This window comes from Delphinus delphis, chromosome 3 (assembly GCF_949987515.2).
Source record: "Delphinus delphis chromosome 3, mDelDel1.2, whole genome shotgun sequence".
Classification (NCBI taxonomy): domain Eukaryota; kingdom Metazoa; phylum Chordata; class Mammalia; order Artiodactyla; family Delphinidae; genus Delphinus; species Delphinus delphis.
In genome coordinates, this window is record NC_082685.1 from 31,682,652 (window position 1) to 31,694,759 (window position 12,108).

The 12,108-nt window shown below is 36.7% G+C and overlaps 1 long non-coding RNA gene across 1 annotated transcript in view; it reads right to left on the reverse strand.

Moving 5' to 3' along the window:
- Positions 1-918: 918 nt before the first annotated feature.
- LOC132421964 (uncharacterized) overlaps positions 919-12,108 on the reverse strand; it is a 208,045-nt gene continuing 196,855 nt past the window's right edge. The window contains exon 3 of the long non-coding RNA XR_009518795.1: positions 919-978. This is a non-coding gene — a long non-coding RNA (uncharacterized lncRNA). The remainder of the gene's footprint in view (positions 979-12,108) is intronic.

Here is a 12,108-nt window from a genome sequence, read left to right on the forward strand (position 1 = left end):
GAGAAAACTTTTGAAGTAAACAAATATACTATCTTAATTTTATCGATGGTTTCACAGGTATACACCTATGTCAAACACATATCAAACTGTATACTTTCAATATGTATAAATTATTGAATATCTATTATACTTTAACAAGACTGTTAAAAAATAAATTCAAGGGGAGTATATCCTAAGGTTCAAAACAGAACAAAATTAGAAACAGAAAACAATAAGATATTTAGAAAAGCCCAAATATTTAGAAATAAAGCAACAAATTCCTAAATATAAAAACTATGAAGTCAATCTCAAGGGAAACTGGAAAACATTTTAAACTGAATAATAAGAACATGTAACATATAAAAAATTGGGGGATAATGTAAGGTGGTGACAGGGAAAATATATAGCTTTACATACTTTTATTAGAAATGAAAGATCTAGAATCAATCACCTAAGATTCTATCGTAATAAGCTAGAAAGGAAACAGCAAAGTAAATGCACAATAGGAGAAAGATAACACTAGATCAATGAAATACTCAACAGAAAAGAAATATGAAAATAAAAAGTGAAAATTTATTTGAAAAAAAATCAACAAAATTGATAAATCTCCATATTGATCAAGAAAAAAAAATACACAGATTATCAATGTCAGGAATGAAAAGAATATTCTTATTACAAATCCTTACTTCCTAAGGAAGTAATAAGGGATTTTATACCAATAAATTTGACAACAAATATTAGGTAAAAATTCCTCCAAAAGTACAACTAACAAAAAAATCACAAAAGAAAAATGTCAGGTCCTTTTGGTTTAACTGGTGAATTCTTTCAAATATTTAAAGAAGAAATGACACCAACCTTACACTGTGCAAGACATTTCATTCATGAGCTAGTATTATCCAAATACCAAATCCTGACAAAAAAGGCATTAAAAAAACTTACCCTGTAATACGTCTCATAAAGGTAGACACCCAAGTCCTTATAATGTCATACAGTTTTCTCCTAAAATTAGAAACAGAATCCCCACCTTAATTATTTTGATTCATCATTGTTGGAAGTGACAGACAATAAATTAGAACAAGATAAAGAAAAAAAAAAGGCATCAGTTTGGAAAGGAAGAAATAAAGGTGTCATTATTTGTCTAAGACTGCACTGTTTAAGAATCCTAAGTGATCTACAAAATAACTAGGAAAACTAGCTACCACCTAAATTTAGCAAGATTGCAGGATACAAGTTTAGTGTACAAGATGAAATGTATTTTTATATAGAAGTAGCAAAAGTTTGGAAAATTAAATTTTAAAAAGGTGTTAGTCACAAAAGCCAATAAATAAATAAAAGAATAAGAAAGAAATTTCATGAAAGGCATGCAAGATCTCTACAATAGAAACTACAAAGCATTCCTGAGAGTTGTTAAAGAAGATTTAAATAAATACATATAGCTCTTTCATGGATTAGATAACTCAATATTGTTACGATGTCATATATCCCCAAAATGATGTATAGATTTTTTTTTTTTTTTTTTTTTTTTTTTTTTTTTTTTTTTTTTGCGGTACGCAGGCCTCTCACTGTTGTGGCCTCTCCCGTCGCGGAGCACAGGCTCCGGATGCGCAGGCTCAGCGGCCATGGCTCACAGGCCCAGCCGCTCCGCGGCATGTGGGATCCTCCCAGACCGGAACACGAACCCGCATCCCCTCCATCAGCAGGCGGACTCTCAACCACTGTGCCACCAGGGAAGCCCTGATGTATAGATTTGATGCAACTCTAACTAAAATCCCTCAGGCTTTATTTTATTTTATTTTTATTTTAGAAATCGACAATCTTACTCTAAAATTTATATGCAAATGCAAAGAAACTAAACCATCCAAAGTAATCTTTAAAATAACAAAGTTTGAGGATTTACAGTACTTGATTTCAAGACTTCTTATAATGCTATAGTAATTAAGACAATGTGAAACTGGAATAAATTTTGACAAATATATCAATGACATAAAATGAAGAGTTCAAAAACAGAACCTCCCTGTCATATGATTTTTTGACAAAAATGCCAAAGCAATCCAATGGAGGAGAACGACAATAAAAAAATCTTTATAAGAAATTGTTCTAGAACAATTGCATCTGTAAAAAAATAAACCTCAACCTCCACTTCACTCCATATACAAAATGAATTAATTAGAGATGGATTTATAGACTTAAACATAAGAGCTAAAATTATAAATCTATTGGAGAATATACTGGAGAATATCAGCATGACTTGAGAGTAATAAAATTTTTTAGACAGGACAGAGAAAACAAAACCTTAAATTAGATCTTATCAAAATTAAAAACTTTTTTCTCATCAAATGATCTATACATAGATAAAGATAAGCTTAGAGGTGGCAACAGATTTCATTTCTCCTCCTATTAACTGAGAAAGCCCAGAGCAATGACAACTCAGTATCAGTGAGTACACCTAGTGCCCAGATCTTGCTTTCCACATACCACACATAAGTTAAGAGGAACTAAGTCTTCTTGGAGAAATGTTTTATTCCAATTGTGACTTAGGGAAAGTGAATTTCAGAAGCTGACTATGACAGAGGGTAGGGCAAGATGGTGGAGTAAGAAAGATCCTGGTCTTGTCTCCTCCTACAGACACACTACAATTATAACTACATATAGAGAAACAATTTCTGAGAACAACCTGAAGACTAGCAGAAAAGATTTTCCACAAGTAAACATAGAAAGGAAAAGCCACATTGAGATGGGTAGGAGGGGTATAGATGCAGTCTGGAAGTTACCCACAGTCCCAGCTCTGCGACTCATAGGTAGGAGGAATATCGTAGCCTCAGAGTCTTCTCCTTAGGACCAAGGCTCCAAACCCCAGAACGGGCTCCCCAGTCTGGGGAACCTGAACCAAGAAGATGAGCCCCTGTAACCTCTGGCTTTGAAAACTAGGAGGGTTTATGTCTTAGAAAGCCAGATTGCTATAGACTGAGTCTCTGCTCTTAAGGACATGCACAAAAATGCCCTCACTCTGAGTCCTAGCACAAAGGCAGCAGTCTGAAAAGCACCTGGGTCATATATGAAGGAAACTTACTGACTAATTTTAGAGCATGTAGTTGAGGGGTAGGGATCTGTCGGAAATTTCTCTGGGTACAGAGGAACTGGTGGGCAACAGTTTTTTTGTTTTGTTTTGTTTGCTTGTTTGTTTTTTGTGGTTCACCTTCTACCTAGCCATTCCGCTGCTGGCAAGCACCATTTCTGACTCTCTCCACCCAACCTAATGGCTAATAGCACCACTCATCCTGACCAGAGTTAGCTGCAGACCCAACAGAGTCAGTGCATCTCAAAAATAGCCCTATAGCCAGCAATGGAGCTCCTCCAAAACAGCCTCCCACCCTGCCAGTTCTGGTGAGTGCCCTCAGATGGTACCAGAACCCTTCCAAAGTGACTCCCCACATTTCCAGACACAGTGAACACCCTTGGCCAGCACTGGCATACCCCTAAAGTGGCTCCTGCCATAGGGGCCAGCCCCACACACTAGTACATCTGGAGCAAGCATGGCCCAACCACAACAGGAGGGCACACAGAGGACACTCCTAGAGCATCTGACTCTGGTGATTGGAGGACCATGCTAGTGAGCCCAATAGGTCACCTTCCACACAAAATCACTCCTTCAAGACCAGGAGGCATAGTTGATCTACATAATAATAGAAACAAGCACATGGGGATAGATAAAATGAGGAGACAAAGAAATATGTTCCAAAACAAAAAAGAAGACAAAATGTCAGAAAAAGAACTAAACAAAATGGAAATAAACAACCTTGCAGATAAGGAGATCAAAATAATGGTCATAAAGATATATACTGAACTCAGAAGTATGGAGGAGCACAGTGAAAATTTCAACAATTATATAGGGAATATAAAAAAGAATCAATCAGAGATGAAGAATACAATAACAGAAATGAAAAATACACTAGGGGAAACCAACACAAGATTAGACAATGCAGAAGAAAGAACTGGTGTTCTGGAAGACTGGCTAGTGGAATCACACAATCAGAACAGCAAAAAGAAAAATAGAAACAAAAACTAAGGATGGTTTAGGGGACTTCCGGGACAACATAAAGCATACTAACATTCACACTATAGGAGTCCCAGAAGGAGAAGAGAGAGAGAACAGGACAGAAAAACTATTTGAAGAAATAATAGCTGAAAACTTTCCTAACCTGGCAAAGGATATAGACATTCAAGTCCAGGACCACAGAGAATCCCAAACAAGATGAACTCAAATAGATCCACACTAAGACACATTAAAATTAAAATGTCAAAAGTTAAAGATAAAGAGAGAATTTTAAAAGCAGTGACAGGGAAACAACTAGTTAGGTATAGGGGAGCCCCCATAAGACTATCAGCTGCCTTTTCAGCAGAAACTTTGTAGGCCCAAAGGGAGTGGCACAACACATTCAAAGTACTGAAAGAAAAACACAAGCAAGAACACTCTATACATCAAGTTTATCATTCAAAGAGAAGGAGAGAAAAAGAATTTCCCAAAAAAGTAAAAGTTAAAGGAGCTGTTGCCACTAAACTGGCCTTAAAAATGTTAAAAGGACTTCTTTAGACAGAAAACGACCATACCAGATATATCAAAATTATGAACATCAGAGTTTGCCAAGATGGCAGACTAGGGAGACCCTCAACTCATATCTTCCCATGGACACACCAAAATTATAAATACTTAGAGAGCAACTATGAGAACAATCTGAAGACTAGCAGAAAAGATTTTCCACACTAAAGACATAAAGAAGGAACCACAACAAGACAGGTAGAAGGGATGGAGATGTGGAACAGTCAGGACACACACCTCTAGGTCAGCAATGCACAGATGGGAGAAATATCACAATCATAAAGTCCCTCCTGAAGGAAAAAGGGGGTCACAGCTCCACATTGGGTGTCCCAGTCTGGGGCTCTGCACAGGGAAAATGAGCCCCCAGAATGTCTGGCTTTGAAAACCAGCAGGGCTTATGTTCAGGAGAGCCAGAGGGCTATAGGAAACAGAATCTCCACTCTTAAAGGGCACATGCAAAATCTTACATGCTCTGAGTCCTAGAACAGAGGTAGGAGTTTGAAAGGAGCCTGGGTTGGAACCACTTGCTGATCTTGGAGAACCTCTCAAAGGGGCAGGAAGTAACTGAGACTTTTCCTAGGGATGGAGATGCTGGCAGCAGGCATTTTGGGGAGCTTGTTGTATTGCAATAACACCAGTACTGTGTCTTTTTGGAATCTCCCTCTAGCTATTAGATACAGGAACCTGACCCTGCCCACCAGCCCCAAGCCTACCCAGGCTGTACATCTAGCTGCATGAAGTAATGGCCCTGCTCTCGAGCAAGCTTGCACCAACTCCAAGTAGCCCCAGGCCACAGAGGCAGCCATGCAGTCATGAAGCGCCACCTACCAGCAGGCTGACACCAGCCCTGTGCACCCCCAAATCATACAGCCATCCACACAGGAAGCCAACCTCGCTCTCCAGCAGGCCCACAGCCATGAGACATGGCCTAGCAGCTAACTGGGCCACAAGGCCAGCCCTGCCTTCCGGTGTACCCACTGTAGTAGGGCCTGCCACAATAGAAGGCTGCATGTGGCCCACACAGGTGGCACGCCTATAGCACATAGCTCTGGTGACGAGAGGGGAGCATGCTGCTGAATGCCACAGGATGTCTGCATGTAAGGCTATTTCTCCAAGATCAGACTACTTAACAAACCTATATAACACATAGAAAAAAACACAGAAAATGTGCAAAATTAGAGAAATATGCTCCAAATAAAGAAACAAGACAAAACTTCAGAAGATAAGCAAGGCAGAGATAAGTAATCTAACCTGATAAAGATTTCAAGGTAATGATAAAGATGTCCATGAAACTCAGGAGAAAAATGAAAGAACACAGTGAGAATTTCAACAGAGTTAGAAAATATGTAAATAACCAACCAGAGCTGAACAGTAAAGTAACTGAAATAAAAAATACACTAGATGGAATCAACAGTAGATTAGATGGCACAGAGGAATGGATCAGTGAACTGGGATACAGAGTAGTGGAAAAACCCAAGCTGAACAAAAACAAGAAAAAAATTAAATTAGGATAGTTTAAGAGACCTCTGATACAACATCAAGTGTAATAACATTCACACTGTAGGGGTCTCAGAAGAAGAAGAGAAAAAGAAAGGGGCAGAAAACTTATCTGAAGAAAGAATAGCCAAAAACTTCCCTAACCTAGGGAAGGAAATAAGAATCCAGGTCCAGGAGGCACAGAGAGTCCCAAACAACAGGATCTTAAAAAGGTTCATACCAAAGTACATTATAATTAAAGTGGCAAAGATTAAACATTAAGAGAGAATCTAAAAAGCCACAAAAGCAACTAGTTATATACAAAGGAACACCCATAATACTATCAGCTGACTTGCCAGCAGAAGCTTCACAGGCCAGAAGGAAGTGGCACAATATATTCAAAGTGATGAAAGTAAAAACTTACAACCAACTCTACCCAACAGGCTATTGATCAGATTTCAAGGAGAGTAAAAAAATTTTACAGATGAGCAAAAGCTAAAAGAATTAAGCACCACTAAGCCAGCATTACAAGAAATGTTTAAGAGACTAAGCAGAAAAGAAAAGGCCACAACTAAATACATGAAAATTATGAAAGCAAAATTTCCCTGGTAAAGGCAAACATACAGTAACGGTAATGGATCAACTACTTATAAAGCTAGTAGGAATGTTAAGACAAAAGTAGTAAAAATCAACTATAGCCATAATAAGTAATTAAGGGATACACAAAACAAAATGGATGTAAAATAAGACACAAAGACATTAAACATGGAGTGGGGAAAGCAAAAATGTAGTCTGGTTAGCAGGTGGTCAGACTTAAGAGATCATCAGCTTAAAATAATCATGTGTGTGTGTATAAAACATGGTAATCACAAATAAAAAACCTGCATTAGATGCACACACAAAAAAGAAAGGAATCCAAACTTAACACTAAAAAACAGTCATCATATCACAAGGGAAGAGAGCAAAAGTAAAAGGAACATAAAAGAGCTACAAAAACAATTAGCAAAATGACAGTAAGTACCTACCAATCAACATTTATTTTAAATGTAAATGAACTAAATGCTCCAATCAAGATATATGGTAGATGAATGGATAAAAAACAAGAAACATCTATATGCTGCCTACAAGAGACTCACTTCAGATTGAAAGACATACACAGACTGAAAGTGAGGTGATAGAAAAAGGTATTCCATGAAAATGGAAATGAAAGAAATCTGGGGTAGCAATACTTATATCAAACTATATAGATGTTAATACAAAGACTGTAACAAGAGACAAAGAGGGACTTTACATTGATAAAGTGACCAATTTAACAAGAAAACATAACAATTGTAAGTATGCGTACACCAAACACCCAACATAGGTATGCCTAACTATATAAAGCAAATATTAACAAACATATAGGGAGAAATTGACTGTAATACAATAATAGTAGGGGAATTTAACACCCTACTTACGTCAATGGACAGATCATCCAGACAAAATAAAAAAGGAAACACTCGCCTTAAATGACACATTAGATCAGATGTACCTAACAGATATGCACAGGGGATTTCACTCCAAAAGAGCAGGGTAGCCATTATTTTCAAGTGCATATGAAACATTCTCCAGGATAGATCACATGCTAGGCCACAACACAAGTCTAAATAAATTTAAAAGACTGAAATTTATCAACCATCTTTTTTGTCTACAACAGTGTGAGACAAGAAATCAACAACAACAAAAAAACCCTGAAAAAAACATACAAACACATGAAATCTAAACAACATGCCACAAAAACCAATTGTTCACTGAAGAAATCAAAGGGGAAATCAAAATATACCTGGAGACAAATGAAAATGAAAACAAAACAATTAAAAACCTGTGGGACCAGCAAGGACAGGTCTATGAAGGACATTAATAGCAATAAAAGCCTTCCTCAGGAAACAAGAAAAATCTTAAATATACAACCTTATACCTAAAGGAACTAGAAAAAGAAGGACAAAGAAAACCCAAAGTTAGTAGAAAGAAAGAAGCAATAAAGATCAGAGAACAAATAAATTAAATAGAGACTAAAAAATAAAAGAAAAAAATCAATGAAACTAAGAGCTGGTTCTTTGAAAAGATAAACAAAATTGATAAACTTTTAGGCAGACAAAAAGAGAGAGGACGTGGATAAAATCAGAAATTGAGAAGTTCAAGATGATAAGACAGAAATACAAAGGATCAAAAGAGATTACTACAATTATATGCCAATAAAATGGACAACCTAGAAGAAATGGATAAATTCTTAGAAATATACAATGTCCCAAAACTGAATCAGGAAGAAATAGAAAATATGAACAGACCAATTATTAGTAATGAAAGTGAATCAGTAATATAAAAACTCCCATCAAAAAAAAGTCCAGGACCAGACATTTGCACAAATGAATTACACCAAACATTCAGAGAAGAGTTAACACTTACTCTTCTCAAACTGTTCCAAAAAATTGAAGAGGGAGGAATACTTCCAAACTCATTTTGCAAGGCCAGCATCACCCTGAAATGGAAACGAGTCAAAGACACCACAATAGAAAAGTACAGGATGATACCACTGATGAACATAGATGCAAAAATCTTCTACAAAATATGAGCAAACTGAATTCAACAATGCATTAAAAGGATTATACACCAAGATCCAGTGGGATTTATCCCAGGGATGCAATGATGGTTCAATATCCATGAATCAATCAATGTGATACACCACATTAACAAAATGAAGGATAAACACCATATGATCATCTCAACAGAAGCAGAAAATAGTTTTTGACAAAATTTAATATCCACTTATGATAAAATCTGTCAACAAACTGGGCATAGAGGGAACGTACCTCACCATATATGGGAAATCCACAGCCAACATCATACTCAATGGTAAAAAGTTGAAAGCATTTTTTCTAGGATCAGGAACAAGACAAAGTGACACTTTCAACAATTTTATTCAACACAGTATTATAAGTCTTGGTCACAGCAGTAAGGCAAGTAACATTAAAAGACATCTGAATTGGAAAGGAGGAAATATAACTGTCACTGTTTCTAGATGACATGATAAAATACACAGAAAACCCTATAGACTCCACCAAAATCTATTAGCTCTAATGAGTGAATTCAATAAAATGTCAGGATACAAAATTAATACACAGAAATCTGTATCATTTCTATACACTAATAACAATCTATCAGAAAGAGAAATTAACAAAACAATGTCATTTACAATTTCATCAAAAAGAATAAAATATCTAGGGATAAATTTAACCAAGGAGGTGAAAGATCTGTGCTCTGAAACTATAAAATATTGACGAAAGATTTTCAGATTTCAAAGAAATGGAAAGATATTCCATGTTCATGGTTTGGAAGAATTAATACTGTTAAAATATCCATACTGGGGCTTCCCTGGTGGCGCAGTGGTTGAGAATCTGCCTGCTGATGCAGGGGACATGGGTTTGTGCCCCGGTCCGGGAGGATCCCGCATGCCGCAGAGCAGCTGTGCCCATGAGCCATGGCCGCTGGGCCTGCATATCCGGAGCCTGTGCTCTGCAACGGGAGAGGCCGCAGTGGTGAGAGGCCCGCGTACCGCAAAAAAGAAAAAAAAAAAAATATCCATACCACCCAAAGCAATCTACGTATTCAATGCAATCCCTATCAAAATATGAATGGCATTTTTCACAGAACAAGAACAAATAATCCTAAAATTTGAATGGACCCACAAAAGACCTCAAATAGCCAAATCTTGAGAAAGAAGAACAAAGCTGGACATATCACACTCCCTGATTTCAAACTATACTACAAAGCTATAATAATCAAAACAGTATGGTACTGGCATAAAAACATATACATAGATCAATGGAACAGAATAAAGAGCCCAGAAATAAGCCCACACTTATATGGTTAAACAATCTATGACGAAGGAGGAAAGAATATACAATAGGCAAAGACAGCCTCTTTAATAAATGGTGTTGGGAAAACTGAACAGCTACATGCAGGAGAATGAAACTGAACCATTTTCTTACACCATATATAAAAATAAACTCAAAATGGATTAAAGACTTAAATGCAAGATCTAAAACCATTAAACTCCTAGAAGAAAACATAGGCAGTATGTACTCTGACATCAATCTCAGCAAAATTTTGTTTTGAATCTGTCACCTCAGGTAAGGGCAACAAAAGAAAAAAATAAAAAATGGGATGACATCAAATTGAAACCTTCTACGCAGTAAACGAAACCATCAACAAAACAAAAAGGCAACCTATTGAATGGGTGAAAATATTTGCAAATGACATATATGATAAGGGGTTAATATCCAAATTACACCCAAAAAAATCACACAACTCAATATAAAAAAATAAAAACAAAAAATGATCAGACTTTAAAAAGGGCAGAGGACCTGAATAGACATTTCTCCAAAGATTACATATGGATGGCTAACAGACACATGAAAAGATTCTCAACATCACCAATCAACAAGAAAATATAAATCAAAACCACAATGAGCTATCATCTCACACCTGTTACTATGGCTATCATTAAAAATATAAGAAATAACAAGTGTTAATGAGGATGTGGAGAAAAGGGAACCTTTGTACACTGTTGGTAGGAATGTAAATTTGTGCAGTCACTGTGGAAAACATTATGGAGTCTGCACAAAAATTTAAAAATAGCACTACCATATAATCCAGCAATTCCACTTCTGTATACTTACCCAAAGAAACCAAAAACACTAATTTGAAAAGATATATGTACCCCCTATGTTCACTGAAGCATTAATTATCATAGCCAACATATGGAAACAACCTTAATGTCCACTGATATATGAATGAATAAAGAAGATGTGGTGTGTGTGTGTGTAAAGTAATATTACTCAGCCATAAAATGAATGAAATTTTGTCATTTGTAACAACATGGATGGATCTAGTATTGTGCTAAGTGAAATAAGTCAGAGAGAGAAAGACAAATACTATGTGATCTCACTTATACATGGAATCTAAAAAACAAAGAAACAAAACAGGGGCTTCCCTGGTGGCGCAGTGGTTGAGAGTCTGCCTGCCGATGCAGGGGACGCGGGTTCGTGCCCCGGTCCGGGAGGATCCCGCATGCCGTGGAGTGGCTGGGCCCGCGAGCCATGGCCGCTGAGCCTGTGCGTCCGGAGCCTGTGCTCTGCGATGGGAGAGGCCACAGCGGTGAGAGGCCCACGTACCACAAAAAAAAAGAAAAAAAAAAAGAAACAAAACAGAAACAGAATTATAGATATAGAGAGCAAACTGGTGGATGCCAGAGGGGAGGAAGGTGAAGGGAATTAAGAAGCACAGACTTCCAGTTACAAAATAAATATGTAATGGGATGTAATATATAGCATAAGGAATATAGTCAATAATACTGTAATCATTTTGTATGGTGACAGATGGTTACTGGACTTGTGATCATTTCATAATGTATTCGTTTGTTGGATCACTATGCTGTCCACCTGAAACTACTATAATATTGTATATCAACTATACTTCAATTAAAAAACAAAAGAAAAAAGAAACTGTAACGTGTAATAAATAAAAACCCTTTAGTTCACAGTGGTAAAGATGCGGGAGGGGAAACAGGGAAAAAATGGAGATGAATTTATTTGCCACCATTGGAGGTACTGTTACAAACTTACTAAAAAAATTGGTAATTAAAGGGTAAGAATGAGGCATTTACCTTCTGTCTTTTGAAGAGATATGGTAGTTCATCCTTCTTTAAATTACAGAAGTTGGAATTAGAAAGTCACTTTTTGCAACTCCCAGTAAAATTTTTGTTTCAAGAAAGGATTAATAAATGTTGAAAGCACTAGTTGTTGCCAACTATTAACCATAAAGCTTACTTCTAAGGGGAAAAAAAATACCTGAAGAGTTCTGATAGTTGCCCCCTGAACCAAGTAATCACCTTTATTGTCAAACTGTGAGAAAACCTGACATTGTTTGCAGCCCAATGAGATGCAATATGAAGTAAATAGCATCACACCAAAAGGATGTTAGCCTGAATCTATTCAATCTTTAGATTTAACTTTCAG